At 45.4% G+C, this 11,616-nt stretch overlaps 1 protein-coding gene across 3 annotated transcripts in view; it reads left to right on the forward strand.

Moving 5' to 3' along the window:
• The window catches only part of LOC136587494 (seminal plasma protein HSP-1-like), an 84,294-nt gene that overhangs the window by 72,211 nt on the left and 467 nt on the right, over positions 1 to 11,616 (forward strand). For all 3 annotated transcript variants that reach the window (XM_066586090.1, XM_066586091.1, XM_066586092.1), the window contains one exon: positions 11,433 to 11,616. This exon is cut by the window's right edge and continues 467 nt beyond it. The gene's annotated coding sequence lies outside the window, so the exon portion shown is untranslated. The remainder of the gene's footprint in view (positions 1 to 11,432) is intronic.

The raw sequence follows: 11,616 nt of genomic DNA on the forward strand, positions 1-11,616 counted from the left end.
GACTTTATAGTTTAGTTCTTGTAATTTGCTTGATATGTTTATTTTAAATGTCAGTATGTATGCTTTCCTCCATGATTCTTCCGTGAGTGTGGTACCCAGTTCTTGCTCCCATCTCCTTTCTAAGTTCCTCCCCCTATCTTTTGTTTCCTCATCTAGCAAGAATTTGTATAAATCTGAGATTTTTTTGTTCTTCGCCTGATTAAGGACGAATTGATTCTCGAATGGTGTCAATGGGGTGCTTATGTCCTCTAGCTTTCCCAGGGATCTTATGTAGTGGCACAATTGGTGGTATTGATACCATGCTCCGGCCGGGGGCCCCCCTTCTCCTGACACCTCTCCCAAAGGCCTAAGGCCCTCCGTCCACAGCATGTCCTTGACCCTCGGGATCTCTGTAGGGTGTGTGGCTGTCATTAAATCCGTGAGAGGTGAACCTTTGAAAAATAATGGGATGTCCTTGTTGCCTACCAAGGGTGTCATGGGGCCCGGTCTTGCTATTAGTTTTGCTTTCGAAGCCGGCCCTATCCATGCCGCTAAGATATTTTCTGTGAATGGTGACAGTCCCATGTTTCTAAAGCCTGAATGTCCCGGTAGCCATAGTAGTCCCTGTCCCTTATATGGTATCGCCCCCTGCTCCATCAGCACCCACCGTTTCTGGGGGTTCCTTTGTGTTAGTTCTAGAACTCGTCTTGCTAGGGTGGCCTTGTAATACAGTGCTATATTCGGGATTCCCATCCCACCCCGTTCCCGGGGGCCGGTGAGAACCCTCCAGTTGCGTCTAGGTTGCCTGCCACCCCAGATGAAGCGCATCATTGTCTTCCTGATCTGATTAAGGAAAGTCCCCGGTAATCGTATCGGTACGGTTTGAAGGGCATACAAGAGCCTGGGAAGGATGTTCATTTTGACCGTGCTAGTTCTACCGAACCAGGAAAGGGGCACTGTACGCCATTTTTCCATGTCTTCTTCTAGTTTCGTTAGGAGGGGTTTATAGTTTTTTTGGAAGAGGTCAGCTATGTCAGGTGTGATTATGATTCCCAGATATTTGATACTGTGCTTGTTCCATGAGAATGGGAACGCTGGTCTAATGGCTTCTACTTCCTCCTCCGGGATGTTTATATTGAGAATCTCAGATTTGCTCAGATTTACTTTAAAGTTTGAGAGTTGGCTAAATTGATGGAATTCTTTTAGGATGTTAGGGAGGGCTATTCTAGGGTTAGTTATGTACATTAGCAAATCATCAGCGTATAATGCAGTTTTTTGCTCCTCGCTATTTGTCTGAACTCCCTGAATGTTCTTGTTTGCCCGAAGGGCGTTTGCCAATGTCTCCATAACAATAATATATAGAAAAGGGGACAACGGGCAACCCTGACGGGTACCATTTTTAATCTTGAGCTGCTGGGATAGTCTGCCATTAACCCTAATTCTCGCGGATGGGTGTGTGTACAGTGCCATTACCCACCCAAGAAATCTCGGACCTAACCCGATTTGCTCCAGGGCTGCCTCCAGGAACCCCCATCCCACCCTGTCAAACGCTTTTTCCGCGTCGACCGTTAGGAGACAAAGTTGTTCTCTCGAGCTCTGAGCTCTGGACAGGAGTGATAATGTTCTTATTGTATTATCTCCCGCTTCCCTGCCAGGTACGAATCCCACCTGATCTCCATGTATCAGGGTGGGGATGAGGGGCTGGAGGCGAGTCGCAAGCATCTTGGAGAATAATTTCGTATCGACATTCAATAACGAAATTGGCCTATAGCTTCCACATTGAGTAGGGTCTTTCCCGGGTTTGGGTAGGACCGTGATGACCGCCTGTAGGGCTTGTTGCGGGAAGGGGCATTCCCTGGTGATAGCATTAAAGGCATCTAGTATTGTGGGGGCCAGTTGGTCGCTAAGTGTTTTAAAAAAGCGAGGCGTAAAGCCATCCGGGCCCGGGCTCTTGCCTATCTTTAGTGAAGATATCGCCTCTTTTAGTTCCTGCAATGTGAAATCGCCTTCGAGGGCCTGTTGATCAGAGTCCGATACCGAGTTAGGGGTGTGTGCTGCAATGTATGTTTTCCTCTCTTCATTTAGTTCTTGCCCCTGTGCTCCCTTGCCTTCCTCCAAATTATATAAATCTTGATAGAACTTTTGAAAGCTCTCCAAGATGCCGGTGTTATGATGTATTAGCCCCTCTCCTGGTTTGTTGATTGCAAATATGTGCGATTGTTGCGTTCTGGGATTTAGGGCCCTCGCTAGTCCCCTGCCGCACTTGTCTCCGAATTCATAGAATCTTCCCCGTAGTTTATCCCGTTGACAAAGTGAGGCCTGATCTAGTACCCTGAGTATTTCTGTCCGTTTGGAAGATATTTCTGCCGCTATATTATCCGCCGGGTTCGATTTATTTGCTGTCTCTAGTCTGTCTAGATTTGCTAGTAGTTCTTCTATCTTAGCTGTTCTGATTTTTTTAAGCCTAGCCCCATGCGCGATAAATATGCCTCGTAGGACACACTTGAGTGCCTCCCATTTAATGGGGGCTGGTGTGGGGTCTGTTTCGTGATTTGCTCTGAAGTCTTCTATTGTCTGTTGTATCTCTTGTTTGCATACCACGTCCTCCAACAGGTTATCATTCAGTCGCCAGCTGAAGGACGTGCTATCTCTTCTGTCTGCCCTCAGAGACCCCCAGACCGGAGCATGGTCCGACCAAATAAACTTGCCTATTGTTGAGGAAGGGGACCTGTCTAGCAGCCCATGTGTTATGTATAGATAGTCCAATCTGTGATAACTGTTGTGTGCGTATGAGTGATAGCTGTAGTCTTTCTCCCTTGGATGTAGTGTTCTCCATAGGTCTATGAGCCTGAGGTTTGCTAGTTCTGATTTGAGTTTGCGTGTGGTTGAGGGGGAGACCCCCGACTTACCCCCTGACGAATCATGTGCTGGATCCATGCTCAGATTAAAGTCGCCTCCAAGGATGATGTTAGATCCGTCTGCGAATTTCGCCAGTGCCCCCAACACTCGGATGCCAAACGGCAACTGACCCTGGTTAGGAAAATAAGCATTCGCTACAGTTAAAACTTCGTTATTCACCAAGATCTTTATAAATATAAATCTTCCTTTTTTATCTATTTCAGAGGATATCAATTTGTGGGGCAGGCTTTTATGGATGGCAATTGAGGTGCCACACGCTTTTTTATTTGGGTGAGGGCTATGGAGCCAGGTGGTGTAGTGACGATGTTTGCATCTGGGTATTTTCATGTCTTGAAAATGCGTTTCCTGAAAGAGGACTATCATGGTTCTTTTTTTGTGTAGGTGGTCGAGAATTTGTCCTCTCTTAGCTGGCTTGTTCAGCCCTCTTATATTATAGGAGCAGAAAGTTATGTCAGCCATCTGGTTTTGATTTTGAAGGGCTCGCATATGGGTCGGTCTGTGGGAGGATGAGGCCTGTTTAGGCTCCCGGAGGCGGGGTAGGGTAGAGGGGTTGGGAAGGAGAATGAGGTTAGGTAGAGAGATAAGAAAAAGAGGGGGTCCGTCTCGCGGACCCTGTGCAGCATTAAGCCGCTGCACGTGCTGAACAGGTGAGCTACTGGCCTGTTAGCTGCCAGTCTTTGCACGAAGTGCATTTGGTCACCTGAGGTGGGAGGCGTGAAGGAATGACAGGAGCAAGCTTTGTCTTCCCGCGTCCCCCCCAGGCCTGAGAAGAACTTCTTCTCCAAATATGCAATAGGCCACTATCATGGGCCTTGAGTGCTAACTCTCGAGGCACCAACATCCACTTTAACTTCAATATGAACTATAACATTAACATAAATGCAACCCGGACTTTTTTTTTTTTTTTTTTGGTCCATGGACTAACAGCGGGGATGCATGATCCGCATGGGGCTGCCATCATTAAACTGTAACATGTAGGGAGTATTATGTAACCAAAGGTAGGAAGCTGTAGTATTCGCTCCCTGTGTCCTTTTTGTTAGGGGTTATTCCCTCAGGGTCATGGCTTCCAGAGTCAAGTAGCCTCCTCCGCTGGCCTCCTTCTCTCGCTTCTGGATTTTGGTTGTACTGTCTGCCATTGTTCCTGGGCGGTGGGGGCCACTACTGTCGGCGTTTCTGGCCAGTCTGGCAGGGATATCATGGGTAAGTTTAAAGTGCTTAGGAAGTTCGGCAGGTCCCCCAGGGTGCGGAACGTGGCCGACTTCCCGTTCCTCCTGGCCGTTAGCGAAAAGGGGAATCCCCATCTATATGGGACTCCCTGATTCTGTAGGATTGTTAGGAGCGGTCTCAGGGCCCCCCTCAGCCGCAGGGTATGTCGAGCTAGATCCTGTAAAAGCATTAATGGTTTGCCTTTGTGTTGTAAGTCCCCTTTTTCTCTAGCTTTGCGGAGTATTATGTCCTTTTCTCTGAAATAGTGGATCCTGCAAATAACGTCCCTGGGTCTGTTGGGATCCGCTGATTTAGGACCTAGTGCTCTGTGAATACGATCGATCTCAATGGAGCGCTCGGGAGGGTAGTCTATTAACTGTTGAAAAAACGATTGCGCCCATGCCTCTAGGTGTTGCCCTTCTACTTCTTCTGACAGGCCGCGTATGCGCAGATTATTTCTACGGTTCCTGTTTTCCAGGTCGTCGACATGCATTATAATACTTGTGATTTGGTCGGCTTGTGCTTGTATTGCCTGACGATGTGTTTCTAAAATGGCCGCCGTGTTCTCCTGTGTCTCCTCCACCTGTAGGATTCTATGGCCTAAGTGCTGCATGTCTGCATGTATCTGCTCCATGACCTGCTTATTAGATGTTTCAAGTCTCTGGAACAGACTGTCCAGCTCTGATTTTGTGGGGATGGCCATTATACGGCTCTTCCATGCCTCCTCTTTATCTTCTGTCTGCTGGGTTTGTGTCCCTTTTTTTTTTCTATTTGCAGAGCTCACAGTGTGGGATTCAGGGGTCTGTGGCCATGTATGTGGGCTGCCGTTTCCACCTTCTGTGGGGTCTATTGCTGAGGGGGAGAGTGTTTTGTGCGGGGTGCATGGGTTGCTGCCCTCACTACTCACGGTTCCCCTGCCTGGGGGGGTTGCCGGCTCTTCCCCCTCCATGTCAGACCCGCTCCTGGAATTTTCCTTCTCCTCCCCTCCTCTGTCACTCCGCTGGTCCTGTCTCCTTTTCTCCGCTTGCTGCGCTCTGTGCCGCTGCTCCTCGCATGCAGGAGCCGGTGCTGGGGCATCTGTCACCGGCGCTGGGACCTCTGCCTTCGGCGCCCGAACTCTCGCGAGAGCGGGCGCCATTTTGGATTTTACCGGCGCTTCTGCCGGGGCGCCGAGAAACTTCTCCATTGCGCCTTTTCTTCCACTCGTCGCGGGGCCCGGTGTGCGCGGCTGTCTCCTGCTCATGTTGCTGCGTCCGGGGGTAGGTTTTTGCTGCCGCTGGGTGCCTCGGAGCTGCTGGTCGGGTGGATGGCGCGGGAGCTCGCTCTGAGTGCTGCTTACTCCGCCATTAGCCGGACACGCCCCCCCCCCCCATAAGATATTTATGCACATAAAGGCAAATATATACCTTTTGTAAACTTGTGAAATTATTATAGTGTATGACATTGGATTGGATATCATTTAATTTCACACTCTGATAATAATATAGGTATCAGCAGAAGTTTGCTTCTGCGCTATATATATATATACTGATTGTGATCTCATTCTCTCATAATTCTCTATGGCACTTGAAATATCTTATGATCATTGTGGATACAATGACTGTAAAAAGTGACCAGTGACTTGTAAAGAGGAAGGACAATGTTCTCGTCATGTGCCTCTAGACCTCTTCTGATGCACCCTATGATCCTATTTGCCTTGGCAACAAATATTTGCAGCACATGTGAAAAAGACTTGGGTATACTAATAGCTCATAGACTGAACATGAGTCAACAATGTGATGCAGCAGCCAAAAAGGCAAACACAATTCTGGGATGTATTAAGAGAAGCATAGAGTCTAGATGACGTGAGGTGAAGATCTGGTAAGTTGACTGATGGGGGAGGAATAGATAAGTATAGAATTTTTCTTTTTTAATGACAGAACCCCTCTAATGGTTGCTACATTATTACCAAACAGAAAGAACGCAGAGACTACATCAATACATCTATTATAGTTACACTTTATATCTATTCCATAGTGGATCACTTTGAAATTAGGGGCTAACTATTGAATTTCTCTCTAAATTTAAGAGGCTCATGAGGGTTCCTGATGAACTGTTACCCTCAGGGAAATGCGTTGAACCAATAACAATAAAGGGAACCAACACTCTAGCTATTACGCAACGCTCTATTACTACTGTAAAGTGAAAATCAACCTAACTATCTGAACTACTGAAAATATTAAATCAATGTAGGTCTTTCTCTACTGGGATGTAGGCTAGACTCCTATGCCTAGACCTTGGTCACTTCTGCCTGATCATAAAGGAGCAGCTGGACTTTTGGTCCTGGTAGGGCTTCAGTACCAACCTTATAACTAGCGAACCTCAATCCCCCATGTGACTACCTGGGAATTTCTTGCTGGTTTAGGGGGGAACCTACCTACTTCCTTATTGTTACGTTTTTGTTTCTGTGTTGCATGTTTGTCCAGGTACCTCCTCAATTATCATCTTTTCTAGTCGTCGACTATCAAATACGGGGTTACCGTTGTATCCGTTTGTGTCCAAAGCCCTATTTTTTTAACTATATTAATAAAATTTAGTTTTTATACTGTCTATTCGATCAAGGGCTACATAATACTAATAGACTTTTTTCTGCCCCAGTGAAACTTGTCCCATTCAATGAGGTTAAGGACATCCCAAGCTTTCCCTTCTTAAAGTTTAGTATTTTTGTAGCAGCCCAATGAAGCTCTCTTGAAAGACAAGTGGAAATGCATTTATATTATGGTCACTATTTCCCAGGTGCCCCCAACCTGCACCCCTGTTATTCTGTCAGGTCTGTTGAATAATATTAAAGGGGTTGTCCCGCGGCAGCAAGTGGGTCTATACACTTCTGTATGGCCATATTAATGCACTTTGTAATATACATTGTGCATTAATTATGAGCCATACAGAAGTTATCAAAAGTTTTATACTTACCTGCTCCGTTGCTGGCGTCCTCGTTCCCATGGAGCCGACTAATTTTCGCCCTCCGATGGCCAAATTAGCCGCGCTTGCGCAGTCCGGGTCTTCTGCTTTCTTCAATGCAGCCTCTCGTGCAGGATGCCGGCTCCGTGTAGCTCCGCCCCGTCACGTGCCGATTCCAGCCAATCAGGAGGCTGGAATCGGCAATGGACCGCACAGAAGAGCTGCGGTCCACGGAGTTAGAGGATCCCGGCGGCCATCTTCACCGGTAAGTATAGAAGTCACCGGAGCGCGGGGATTCAGGTAAGCGCTCCGGTAAGCTTTCTTTAGGTCCCTGCATCGGGGTTGTCTCGCGCCGAACGGGGGGGGGGGGGGTTGAAAAAAAACAAAACCCGTTTCGGCGCGGGACAACCCCTTAAAATCCAAAATGGCCATCCCTCTAGTCGGGTGCTGTTGGATAAGGTAGTTATCTTTAGTTATTGACAGAGACTTGTTAACTTTATGAGATCCGCATGTTTCGGCTTCCCAGTTTATATCCGGATAGTTAAGTCCCCCATAATAATTACCTCTTTGTGATTTGCAGCTTCATCTATTTGCCTCAGTAACAGATTTTCAGTGGCTTCTGAAGATTTTCTCTCAATGTATCTACACATAGAGATGCTACATGTTCATCTCCCTCACATATATCTTCCCGTAATATGGGCTTTAAACAGGATTTTACATAAAGACAAGCCCCTCCACCTTTCCAGTTTTTATGATCCCTTCTGAACAGACTGTAACCCTTTAAGTTCACCGCCCAGTCACAGCTTTCATCCAACCAGGTTTCAGTTATTCCCGCTATGTCGTAGCTTTCCTCAGACATTATTGCTTCCATTTCATAAACCTTTTTGGTCAGCCTTCTAGCATTAGTCACCATACAGTTTAGAAGGTTTTGGTTATTTTTAGGTGTATCCCTATTAACTGTTCTGCCAATTCTAACTGTACTAACCCCTCCCACCATTCCACCCCCATTTCCATTACTTAGAGGGGAAGATAGTGTAGACAGTGACCTGGGACTCTCTCTCTTGTTCCCCTCCCCCCAGTTCCTAGTTTAAACACTCCTCCAACTCTCTAGCCATCTTATCCCTCAGCACAGGATCTGCATTAAGATGCAGCCCGTCCCTACGGTAGAGCCTGTAGCCAACAGCAAAGTTGGCCCAGTTCTCCAGGAACTGAAACCCCTCCTTCCTCCACCAACACTGGAGCCACTCGTTTACCTCCCTAATCACTCGCTGCCTTTCTGGTGGGGCTCGTGATAGGTTTGTAGGGTATGCTGTAACAGGAGCGAGCCTCCTTTTTTTTTAATAGAAAATGGGTGTGATTTATAAATATTAGTATTGCACGTTACCATGTTATGTGGATTGATTTGGACTCTGAAGGGACGTACAAGTCATCACAGGTAGTGAACCACGATTTAAAATGATTTTATGTTGATGAATTATAACAAATACAAATGAACTGTTTAACCCCTTAACGACCAAGGACGTACCGGTACGTCCTGTGGCCGCGGGGTATGTATGAAAAGAGGTTGCGATGCAACTTCTCTTCATACAGTGCGGGCATCAGCTGTTTATAACAGCTGACACCTGCAGGCAATAGCCGCGAGCGGCCGCGTGGCCGATCGTGGCTATTAACCATTTAAATGCCGCTGTCAATTCAGACAGCGGCATTTAAATCCCCCGAATGCTGTTTGGGGGTCCCGCACGGCCCCCCCGCGGTGAGATCGGGGAAGCTGTGCAGGTGTCATGGCAGCCGGGGGCCTAATGAAAGGCCCCAGGGCTGCCTTAACAGACTGCCTGTCAAGCCATCCACACAGGGTGGCTTGAAAGACTGCCTGTCAAAAAGTAGTATGACGTAATGCTATAGCATTACGTCATACTGCAGGAGCGATCAAAGCATCGCATCTTAAAGTCCCCCAGGGGGACTTCAAAGTAATGTAAAAAAAAACATCAATAAAGTTTTTTTTAATTGAAAAAAAAAAAAAGTTGTAAAAGTTTAAATCACCCCCCTTTTTCCATATCTATTATTAAAAAATCTAAATAAATTAAAAATATGTATTTGGTATCACCGCGTCCGTAAACGTCCGAACTATCAAAGTTGCACATTATTTTTCCCGCAAGGTCAACATCTTCCGGAAAAAAAAATGAAGAACGCCAGAAATGCACTTTTTTAGTTACCCTGTCTCCCAGAAAAAATGCAATAAAAAGCGATCAAAAAGTCATATGTATTCCAAAATGGTACGATCAATAACTACAGGACATCCCACAAAAAATGAGCCCTTGCTCAACTACGTCGACGGAAAAATAAAAAAGTTATCGCGCGCACAAAATGACGGCAGAAAATAATTGAAAAAAATTTAATGTCTTTGAAAAAAAAAAAAGAGTAGTGTAGAAAAAAAAATTATACAAGTTTGGTAACATAGTAATCGTACCGACCCATAGAATAAAGTTATCATGTAGTTTTTGTTGCCGTTTGTGCGCCGTAGAAGCAAGACGCACTAAAATATGGCAAAATGTGTTTTTTTTTTTCATTTTACTCCACTTAGAATTTTTTACAAGTTTTTCAGTACATTATATGGTACTTTAAATAGCACCATTGCAAAATACAACTCATCCCGCAAAAAACAAGCCCTCATACAGCGACGGCGATGGATAAATAAAGGAGTTACGATTTTTTTAAAGGGGGGAGGAAAAAACGAAAATTGAAAAAGAAAAATGGCCGCGTCATTAAGGGGTTAAATCTTGTGACCCGTGTGAAATCAGTTTGGACTTGTCATCAAGTTTATCTTAGTACATGACACCATGGCCAGGAATAAGTAGTCGTAGTATGTTCCAAGGCATAGAAGTGGTGAAAGGTATAAACAGAGGAGGCAACATGAAGAAGAAAGTCCTAAAAAGAGGCATTCTGGATCCTCAAGTTAGACACAAGGAATCCCAGAGGAATGAACTATAAAACGGATCTATTGTGTGTATATTAGAAGGAGGGAGAGAAAGGAAGGAAGAGGAGAAGATTCAGAAGGAAAGGAAGGGAAAGGAGAAGGAAAGAAAGAAAAGAGGGAAATAATATTTTTTTGCGTTATTCTTGCATCTTTGCAGTGGTGTTGTGGTCTCATTTTCTCCCTCTGGAGGTGGGATGCCGCGGACGAGCCTATTACACCAATGAGGTCCTATATTGTTCCAAATAGGGTAAATAACCTTCCTATACTTATTCAAGACAATGGCAGGTAGTAGGCTGTTTCACACAGATGCTTATGCAGAAGAGGCGAGGAGAGGGAAGTGGCCGACGCGGCTGGTCAAAACCAAGAACAAAAGGCATGCAGCTGTTTTTATTCTTTTAAAAGCATTGTATTTGCTTGTTGTAGTCGGCTCTGGCAAAGGCAGAAGTCGCTGCTGAAACGCGTCGCTGCGGACAAGGAGTTTTATCTATGGGCAACTAAACTAATACATGGAATGACGGAACTGGAATACCCTGAGAGGCTATCCAAATTGGGACTATTTACTCTAGAAAAAAGAAGGTTAAGAGGCGACCAAATAACCATGTATAAGTACATGAGGGGACAACACATGGATCTCTCCCATGATCTGTTTACACCCAGGACTGCAACGGTAACAAGAGGACATCCGCTACGATTGGAGGAAAGCAGGTTTCATCACCAACACAGAAGGGGTTCTTTACTGTAAGAGCAGTTAGACTGTGGAACTCTCTGCCGGAGGAAGTGGTGATGGCAAAATCCATAGAGGAGTTTAAAAGGGGACTTGATGTCTTTCTGGAGAGGAAGGATATTATAGGATACAAGTCTTAGGTTAATTGTCAATCCGGGTATACAGGCAGGTAGGAACTATTAGGGGTTGATCCAGGGAACAATCTGATTGCCATTAGGGAGTCGGGAAGGAATTTTTTCCCCAAAAGGGCTAATTGGCTTCTGCTCTTGGGGTTTTTTGCCTTCCTCTGGATCAACACAGGAGGATAGACAGGCTGGACTAGATGGACATTGTCTTCATTCAGCCTTACATACGATGTTACTATGTGTCTTGTGTTCTGAGCATGAATTTAGAATGAAGACCGAAGTTGTGTGAAGAAGCCGATGATTCATCCCATTTCTTGAAGTAGATGCAATAGATTCTTAACAGCCAAAGGGTTGAGGATAAATCTTCCATTCTATAGCAGGCGGTATTTATATTGCTAGTTCAGGTTTCACATACTGTTTGCAGCTTCATCCGTAAAGACAATAGCTGGATGGCCTTGAGCCAGGACCCGTCTGTTGTGGTGGAACACACAAAATATACTGACATACAATAAGCAAAACCTACTTTCTTTATGTTCTTAATATTTTTCTTGTTTTTCTTTTTTAGCGCTCTTCTGTGAAGAATCAGCGGAACCAAAACATCCCAAAGCAGACATTCACCCTTTACTACGGGTTTTAAAAGTTCATTTATAATTAATTGAGGAGGGGAAGTTATAAAGGTTTAATTGTACCGGATCATCAAACTCAATCAGCGCAAGGTCAAGAATGAGAAGATTTATTACATCACTTAT

This window comes from Eleutherodactylus coqui, chromosome 13 (genome assembly GCF_035609145.1).
Source record: "Eleutherodactylus coqui strain aEleCoq1 chromosome 13, aEleCoq1.hap1, whole genome shotgun sequence".
Taxonomy (NCBI): Eukaryota; Metazoa; Chordata; class Amphibia; order Anura; family Eleutherodactylidae; genus Eleutherodactylus; species Eleutherodactylus coqui.